This window comes from Akebia trifoliata, chromosome 2 (assembly GCF_017979445.1).
Source record: "Akebia trifoliata isolate Shusen 1 chromosome 2, ASM1797944v1, whole genome shotgun sequence".
Lineage (NCBI taxonomy): Eukaryota > Viridiplantae > Streptophyta > Magnoliopsida > Ranunculales > Lardizabalaceae > Akebia > Akebia trifoliata.
Window position 1 is genome coordinate 9,186,155 of NC_141376.1, and position 9,853 is coordinate 9,196,007.

General features: G+C 31.9%; 1 pseudogene across 1 annotated transcript; it reads left to right on the plus strand.

Moving 5' to 3' along the window:
• Positions 1–7,961: 7,961 nt before the first annotated feature.
• Positions 7,962–9,411, plus strand: LOC147409381 (homeobox-leucine zipper protein HAT22-like; annotated as a pseudogene). The gene is made up of 2 exons (XR_015182991.1): positions 7,962–8,566; positions 8,953–9,411. The product of XR_015182991.1 is annotated as a homeobox-leucine zipper protein HAT22-like (transcript).
• The last annotated feature ends 442 nt before the right edge of the window (positions 9,412–9,853 follow it).

Sequence of the window (9,853 nt, forward strand, 5' to 3'; positions counted from 1 at the left end):
TAGATGGATTGGGTTCGGGTCAAGATTTTAGTCTCTAAAAGCTTGGTCCGGGCTGACTCATTTGACCCATCTATTAGAGTACCGACATGAACAAAATCAGCTTGATCGACAACTTATATCAATAGGATTCAAGCACTTTCATTCGATTTTTTATCCTCTTTGTGTGTGTGTGTGTGTGTGTTTAAACGGACCAAATATCGGATAGAAAAAATCAATCAGGCAGATTTTTAATGCGTTAGTCTTCCATAGGTGGGTCAAACATTCATAATCCCAATTCCCAATCATTATATCACCTGACAAGCTGTTAATGCGCAATTACGAGTAAAAGTTTGTGAAATCCTTTCCTTATTAACCTAAGTAAGATTTTGAGCCTCATTTTGCTCAAATGAATTACTATATCAGAAATCCAACACCATAGCACTCTAAGTTTCATCCAAAAACTCAAAATCAAAAAGAAAAAATTCAAAAGTTCTTTTGAATTAGATCACAGGTTTTGAAAATGGATAACTGCCGAACTTCCACATAACTCTCAAACTAAAAAATGAAATTCAATAGTGAAAAATATATATATATATATATATAATTTTTGTTTTTAAATTTTCAAAGAATTTCGTCTTCTACAACCTTGAAGCATTAGATCTTGTTTTTGGATGCCAAGAGATGAGCCAAGGACCTTAGGGAGGGTGAAATCCTTACTAACTTAGCGGGGGACTCTAAAAGATTTGGGCTAGTCCTTTGGAAGATTTATAGATCAATAACAAAAGCATGAAAATATCAAAAAGCATTAAATAACTTAAATAGCCCCATCTTAAAATAAGCAAAAAGTATTTGATTTTTCTCCTTATAACCCATCAATCTTTAATTTCCAAGGTAAAATTTCTTCTAGTACATACTCTTCAAGCTCAAGATTCTATTTCCTTTCGATTTCTGAGATGGTTGAAAATCATGAACTTTTTTATAAGAAAAAATCAAGGGTTTTTGCCAAGAGATTGGAGAGGATGGATAAAAGGAATTGCCAAATAATTTTTTTTTTTAAATATTGTCAAAATATGATTGAAGATGGAATTTTAAGAAAAAAGTCAATGTTTTTCTACTAAGGATTGAGAGAAATGAAGAGAAGAGAAAATAAATGAGTTTCTCTCCATTTCTCTTGTTTGGATTGTTAAGTGGGGAGAGAAGTGTTGAGTTCAGTACCACATCGGACATTCATTGCCTTGTCTCTCTTCTTATAAGCTCTTAGGCCTCTCCATTCATTGTTAATTGGTTTTGAATTAAACCATCTAACTTATCATGATATCAAAACGGGATTTTCTTTCCTCCACGTCACCCAATTTATATCACCACGTGCTTTGGTCCAGTTTGGCCTACACGTGCGGGTCATATTGAGTTTAGTCCCACATTGGACACTCATTGCCTTGTTTCTCTACTTATAATTTTTTTAGCCTTTCCACTCATAGTCAATTGGTTTTGAGTTAACGGGTCTTTCTCTCATCCATGTCACCTAATTCACATCTCCACATGCTTTGACCCAGTCCAGTCCACATATACAAGGCCATGTTGAGTTTAGTCCCACATCGGACACTTATTGCCTTGTCTTTCTCCTTATAAGCTCTCAGGTCTCTCCCCTCATTGTCAATTGATTTTAAGTTGGACCCCCAAACTTATCAAGAAAAGAAAAAAAAAAAAAAAATTGGAGAGAAGAGAAGAGAAGAAAAAAATAGTGAGTTTTCTTTCAGTCCAAAAGTGAAGAGATATGGAGTAAAACCCTTTTAAAATATTTTATAATTTCAATTATACCCCTAGATTTCTTTTAAAACATTTTAAAATTTCAAAATTATCCCAATTTATCTCCGGTCAATCCAAACATGGTGAAAAGAAACTAAATTTCTCTTTTCTTCTCCTCTCTTAATGGGTTTCTCTTCTCTCCACCCCTCTCAACCCCCCAAAAAAGTGTAACGGTTGAAGAGCAGTGGAGAATTTAGATCACAAGCAATCTTGAGCCCATCAAACTAAATCATTTGTGGAGAGCAAGGCTTTGTCCTTGATTGCTCTTACACACTTGGGGTGTCTCCTTTCATAGATTCTGACTTTAGATTGCCGGATTATATGATAGAAATTGATTTTTAGAAACCAAACTTTCCTTTGACTATAATGATTTAGAAACTTTTTTCAAAATTTAATATTATGACATTAAATATTATATGCCTAAACTAAAAAATTTCAAAACAGAAGAAAGATGTTTTAAAAAAATGCTAGAAATGTACTTTTACATCATTTATGATTTTAGTCAAGTTAATTTGATTTTTTTTTTCTTTCAATTTTGGTAGAATCATTTTTATATTCCAAAACAAACGTTACGCATCAAATTTTAGAATCAAACCCACCCAATTAGCATAGCATACAAAACATAATTGAATGCATAAATATAATTATCTAGTAATAAGCCTGGAACATTCAACATCAACTTTCTACTAGAAAGAAAAGAAAAGGAAATATCAAGATCTTGATTCGTGTTCATGATTTATATTCTGGAACAATTATAGCTCAATTGAAATTTGAAACTCCATGGTCTTTTTTCACCTACTTTCTCCTTTCCCACATTTATATAACCTACTAGTGCACATCTCTTTCTCATCTCCATTATCACACAAGGAGAATTGGGTACTTAAAAATATCACCTAACAAAGAACCTAGGTTTTAAAACTCGGTACTTGACTTAAGTTGACCTTTGAGGTACATCAAACTGAGTCTATTTGATGATTCGGGAGTCAATTAAGTGAGTTAATAAGATATATTAAGTATAAGGAATGCTAACATCCAAGACCTCATGGGGAGTTAACATTCTCCAATACAATTTTTTTTTCTTCAAATTTTATCTTTTAATGAAAAAGATAAAGATATGTTGGTTTTTTACATAATAAATGTTTATTTGCATTGAGTGCTAAAACATTTATTACCAATAACACATTTAAATCTAAATATTAAAGGATTTTGTTAATGTATGTCCTGAGAGCACACGTTAAAGTGCAATAAATATACTTTGGAAATTGGAATCTGAGGGTATTTCCATAAAAGGAATTTTTTTGAAGGACATTAATTTTTTATGCAAATTTCAATTTCTAAAGTGTATTTATTGAACTTTAACGTGCATGTTAACAAGATCCAATATTAAATGCCCTTAACATTTATTATGTAAAAAGACTAATATACCCTTATCTTTTTCATTGAGTTTTGAGTCAATTCCACGAATTCTAAAACATAAATAGAAGGAAAAATTACTTAAATGACCCTAGCGGAGGAATTTCTTTTTAAATAGTCCCTAAGCTTTGGACTGTAGTCCATTTAGTAAATTTTTCTCTTCTCAATAGGCACTGGATCTCATCTCATGTTGTCATGTTTTTGAAATACCTGAACTATATTTTTCTTATATTCTTCACATAATTTGGTTAACGGCGATTATCATCATTTCAACATTTTTTTTTATCGTGAATGATGAATGGAGAATGATATACTCCTAATTTTGAACATTTAGATATTTTTTACGATTTATAAAAAAAAAAAAAAAAATTGAATAACAAAGTTGAAATTCTAAAAAACATTATGATTAAGTTGTAACTATATATGAACTGATAATAATAATAAAAAGTTGTAACCTATGATTGGACATACGTCCGCTTCACAACTATGATATATGCTTTAGGGTATTTCAAGAAGATTTACCCAGTATTCAAGTTGGAAAAACAAAACAAAACAAAAAACAAAAATGCAACACATTTACAGTGCGAGTTCACCTCTTTTTTTTAGTTCAACATTTTTATTGTTGAACTCACTACTTAGCGTCGAGTTCATCAATTTATTGTTGAGTCCAACATTTTTATTGTTGAGCTTGAGTTTAAGGATAACTATTGATGAACTCAGCGTTTTTAACTCGTGTTCAATTACCGTTGAACTCCACAATAAAAATGTTAAACTGAATAATAAAGAGTGGTGAACTCGACACTAAGTGGTGAGTTCAACAATTGAAATATTGAACTCAACAATATAAGTAGTGAACTCGACATTGTAAATATGATCCAGATTTTATTTTATTTTTAATTTTTTTTCGACTTTGATACTTGGTAAATCCTCTCAAAATACCTAAATTGCATATATCATACTTTTGAAATAGACATTTAAATCTAAAATTTTAGAATTTTAATTTCTCTGTTTTTCATTTTTTTATAAATATATTTTAATTTCTCAATGTATAATTTCTCTGTTCAAAAGTAAGATTATATCATTCATGATAAAAAATCGTTGAAAATGATCGTAATCATAATCACTATTAGAAAACCTAATTATGTGAAGAAGATGAGAAAAAGGATTGTTTGGGTATTTAAAAAATATTTCAACCTGAGATGAGGTCGTATGACTATTAAGAAAAGGAAAGTTTACTAAATGGATTATTAAGAAATCGTCCAAAACTTAGGAATTATTTAAAAGTAGGTCCCTCGTGAGAGTCTTTTAATTAATTTTCCCCAAATAGAAAAGAAGTTAAAAGAGCAATAAGCTTATAAGGGCCATAACTATTGCACAAGGCATGATGGAGTGGCATTTCGTGTGGTCTGCAATATGGTGGACGCACAAGTTATGGGGCTCCCAATCATGACCTCTGGAAAGGTTACTCCTTCCGATTGGTTTATAAGAATCTAACATATCCTTTGATCACCACCAACGTACATCACCAAAAGCAGCGGTTCCAGTTCAATGTAACAGACTTTATGCAACATGTATTGTTAAATGATAGTAAGTTGGAAATTGCATCGAATTAACTAGACAAAAGGGGGGAAATTTGGGTCCCACTAAGTGGTTGTAATGTAAGATAAATAAGGCTAAGTTGACTTAAAATGGCTGTTTGCATCTATCTAATATAATTAATGAGAAAAGGATGAGTATTGTGTTGTCTGTTGATAAAAACTTACATCAATTAATTTTTTTAAAATATCCTTGAATGACTCTATTAATGCATATATACTATTTTAAGGAAAATACTATCTTCACCACCAAGTTCAAACTCACCATCAACATGACCGTTGGGATTGTAGGGATTCCCAATAGAAATTTATCATCGGAAAAAGTGTTTTAATCCCTAGAACAATGAACTAATTGTTGGGTTTGGTGATATAAAATCACCATTCTTTTGTTTCTTAAGATTAATGGGTTTTGTCCAAGGGTAATTTGGATAATACAACTTTATTAATTTATAAGAAATAAAAGGGGATCTAAGATAGTAGTTATTGTCTATAAAAGAGATTTCTCTAAAAATGGGTTTTCTCTTTATTAGAGAGTATGAGAAAACATTGAGTCTATATGTATGTAATTTTCGTCTCTTGTAAAATCTAGATGCTCAAGGTTCTTGAAGAGGATCTTCACATAATTGTTGTGAGTTTGTGATTACGGAAGTGGGATTAATTTCTTATTTGGGTTCTTAATAGAGGTGGGTGTAGAGATTTTGTGAATTTTACCGGAGAGTTGAAGGTAAGTATAAACCTCCATACTATTAATTTCTTCCTTTAGTAATGGATTTCTACTTGTCGATTTGCCCATAGATGTAGTCCCATTGTGAGTGAACTACATATATCTTGTGTTGTAATTGTATTGATTTCTTTACTCTTTTTGTTTTTCTTGTATTTGCTTTGCAACACATTTCTTGGGGTTTAATTGTTGGAATTGATTGTTTTAATGTTTGAAGAAATTAATTTCAATAATCGATTTCCCTGTGTGATTTGGGATCTAATCTCGAGGAAATCAATATTTTTTCTCAAATTCCAATGATCATGTTGACAGAGATCGCAGTAGGACTACAACTCGAGCAGCTTGGGATCAACCCAAGCCCAACCCAAACCCCGCCCAAGTTGTGTTGGTCGGGTTAATTCATTATGCATTAATACTAAGTAAATTAGTAATGATAAGGGTTTATATTTTATATAAAGATAAGTAACATGGAAAAACAATAATAACAAAATCATTATTCATTTTATAAAAGTAATCAAACATTAGTTTTGATATATAAATAAACAAAAACATACATATTGAATAAATGCGAAAGAAACAAAGATATAAGAAATAATTTTAAATTAGAGTTGTGCAGGAGTTACCTTAAGATTGTACCTCATATCGCACATCCTAATGTGAAAGTGTATAAGAATCATATATGCTTTTTGACATGTATCTCGATTAAAAGCATTTATGGTTGTTACACACTTTCACGACAGGATGTATGATATGAGGTACAATCTTGAGTTCACTTCAATATTATTCTTTAAATTATAACAATATTAAGTTTAGGTTCAAACAAATCGGGTTGCCCGACACCTATTCTCGAACCCAATACGATTGAGTTAGGCATTTTTTTTTTGTTACACAAATGTGAAATCGAACCCAAGCTAACTACACCCATACCTGACCTAAGGTCAAGTTCAACCCAACAAGTTTAGGTTTGGCCCACCCAAGTTGTAACCCTAAGTCTCATATTAGAAAAAGCCCTGTTTTAATGAGGGACTTTTCTAACCTCAACCCACAGTTCAAGCTCTCCATTATCGTGACCGTTACGATTTGAGGAAAAATATAAGAGCCCGTGTGGTTACAGGAGCCAGAAGTACGTAGAACATAAGTACTTTTTGAAGTACTGTCTGGAGTAGGTGGATAACAGTTGTGTGTTTGGATGTAAGTTCTGAAAAGTACTGTTAGAAGTACTTTTGATAGAGTTTTTTTTATAAGTTTTTTTTTTATAAGAACTTTTGATTGAGTTTTGTGGTTAGAAACTATTTTGGATTCTGTTAAAATGATCAAAATACCCTTATAAGTATCAGTTATTATTTTTAACATTATAACTCAACAAATTATTCTTCAAAAGAAATAAAACTTATTGTTTTTATCCATAAAAACTAATATAAACACCCAACAATTATAAACAAATAGAAGATATTGTGAGCAAATATATACAACCACTAAAAATATGAAGAAGCTTTCACCACATCAATGGATAATACATTTGTGTGTAATTGTTCACATCAATCTTGCAATAAGAAAATTTCAATCATGGTTGGAACGCTCATGGATAAATCATTGAGTGAGCAATTAGGGGAGGTAGTAATCCAAATTCAAATGATACACTAAAAGGCTAACACCACATCAATGGATAATAATAAAATATTATTTAATTGTATTTTTGATGATATGCTTGTAATTTTTAAAATTTATGAGGAGCATACTTGTCTCAAATATTACACCAAATAGCTACCACCACATCAATGGATAGTAATATAGTATTACTGCAGTTGCATTTTTTAGGGTATGCTTTTAATTTTCAAAATTTATGAAGGGTATACATATCCCAAATGTTACACCAAAAGGCTACCACCATATCAATGGATAATAATATAATATTATTCCAATTACCTTTTTGAGGGTAGGTTTGTAATTTTTAAAATTTATGAGGGGCATATTTGTCCCAATCCCATCATTTTGTCAATGTTTTGTGACTCCGCGCAAGAGTAGTTTAGAGAAATAGCACCATCAGTACTCCGTGAAAAAGCACTAAAATGACTTCACAGTAAAGTAGTTCTTTCCAAGAGTTATTTATCAAAACACCTTTAAAGTGCTTCTAACTCCCCGCAAAAGTCAGAAGTACTTAGAAGAGTCAATCCACACAGGCCCTAAATTTCCTAGAGACCAGTTCCAATCTTCTAAGGTATAAATATATTTTATATTGCAAAATACTAAAGTTAATATTTTAACCATATTGATATATTTAATTAACTCGTCATATTAGTAAGTTGAGTCATCGAGTTGACCCGACATCCCAGACGAGTCTGGTCGTAAAACGTTTGGGTTACGTTAGTAGCAAGGGTACTTCTCATGGTCAACCTATATAGAGATAGACAGGTAAGGATTTTCATAATTCCCCACAAGAGATTATTTTCTTTACCCAATCACTCCTTTGGTTAATAATTATATCCTCCCATCCCTCAAGTCTTCCTTCTTCTTCTTCTTCATTTCTTTCAAAAAGACCTGATTCAAGAACTTGCTCTTCACCTTCATTTCTTATAGAAAACTTCTATGTTTCAAAGGGTTAAACAAAATGAGTTTCAAAGATATTTGTGACACAGACCTTGTTCTTGGGTTAGGCTTTGAAGGGACCATTGAGAATCGACTAAATTCCAATAACCAATCACAGAAACCATGCTTCAAATTTGATCATTTTATCCCACCTTCCTCGACGATACCAATAACAAATTTAGAGCTGTCGTTAACTTTAGGTCTTCCGGATGAGATGTATGAAGCAGCGAGAAATATTAAAATGAAAAAGATGTATGAGGAGAACATCGATTTACGCCGACAACCTTACCATGCAAGCTTCAAGAGGGAGAGGGACTTTATGTGTGAAGAGATGGAAGTAGAGAGAATATCTTCGAGGGTCAGTGATGAAGATGAAGATGGTAGTACAAGAAAGAAAGCTAGACTTACCAAGCAACAATCTGCCCTTTTAGAGGACAGTTTCAAAGAGCAGAGTACTCTCAATCCAGTACTACTTTCTCTCTCTATCTTTTGTTATTTTATGTTAAGTAGCTAAATACTACTATTAATTGGGAGTATGATAATACAATAAATTAGGCTACATAATAATAAACTTAGTTGATCAATTTAAAGATTAGGATTATATATTTAATTTAGATATAGGTGATAATCAATTTGGATTTGATTTATGATTATGATTGATTGGTTGGAAAGTTATTCAATAAACATTCATTGTATATTAGTTTAAAATTAATAAAAATTATAGTATAAGTATAATCATTTGGATTTAAGATATGGACCATCTCAATCATATTATCCTTCAAATTTGATGTTTTTGAACTAATTAAAGGACTATAATTTTTGTAATGTTGGTGATGTTAATTGGATGATCAGAAACAGAAGGAAGTGTTAGCGAAGCAATTGGATCTTCGGCCTCGACAAGTAGAAGTGTGGTTTCAAAACCGGAGAGCGAGAACAAAGCTGAAGCAAACCGAAGTAGATTACGATATATTGAAGAAGTATTATAAGACTCTAAGTGAGGATAACATGAGGCTAAAGAAGGAACTACAAGAGTTAAAAGTAGCACCGCCACTGCACATGCCGTTCCCTGCGACCACCCTCACCATGTGTCCGTCTTGCGTTGCTGGTGTTTGGTGAGAACTCAAAGAACCGCACATATTCAATTGTACTCAAACCTCAATATTATTATCCCTTCACCAACACATCTGCAACTTGTTAGGACATATAGGCCACAACTTCAATATTTTTTGGTTTAGGCCTTGGGATGTTGACGATTTGATTCTTCAAAAATACTCTTAAAATGTATTTATTATTTTGTATTTTAGTATAAAAAGTAAAGATAATTTGGTAATTGTGTAATACATGCAGTTATAAAATGAATCGTAATAAAGTGACGCTCTTTTTTGTACATTCTCTAACTTGATGGTTCACAGAATCATAAATCTTTGTCCTTGTGTATCTCGAAGCAAAGGATCTACAGTTCTGTGAAGGGAGCCTATAAAGAGTGTCAAATTATCATGACTCTTATAAATATCATTACAAGAAGCATTTTTACAAAAATGCATTCAAATGATATATAATCTCAATGAAGCATTTGATGTTAGCATTATATCTAGTATAATTTTAACCCCTAGAGGTTGGCCTAGTGGCAAGTCAGGCCTTGATATGCTCCTTCAGAAGGGTAGGTCAAGTGTTTGAAACCCCACGAAATAAAGAATTCCTTGGGATCACCTTCCAAGGCTCGGTTGATCCTCGACTCAACCAGTTGCACACA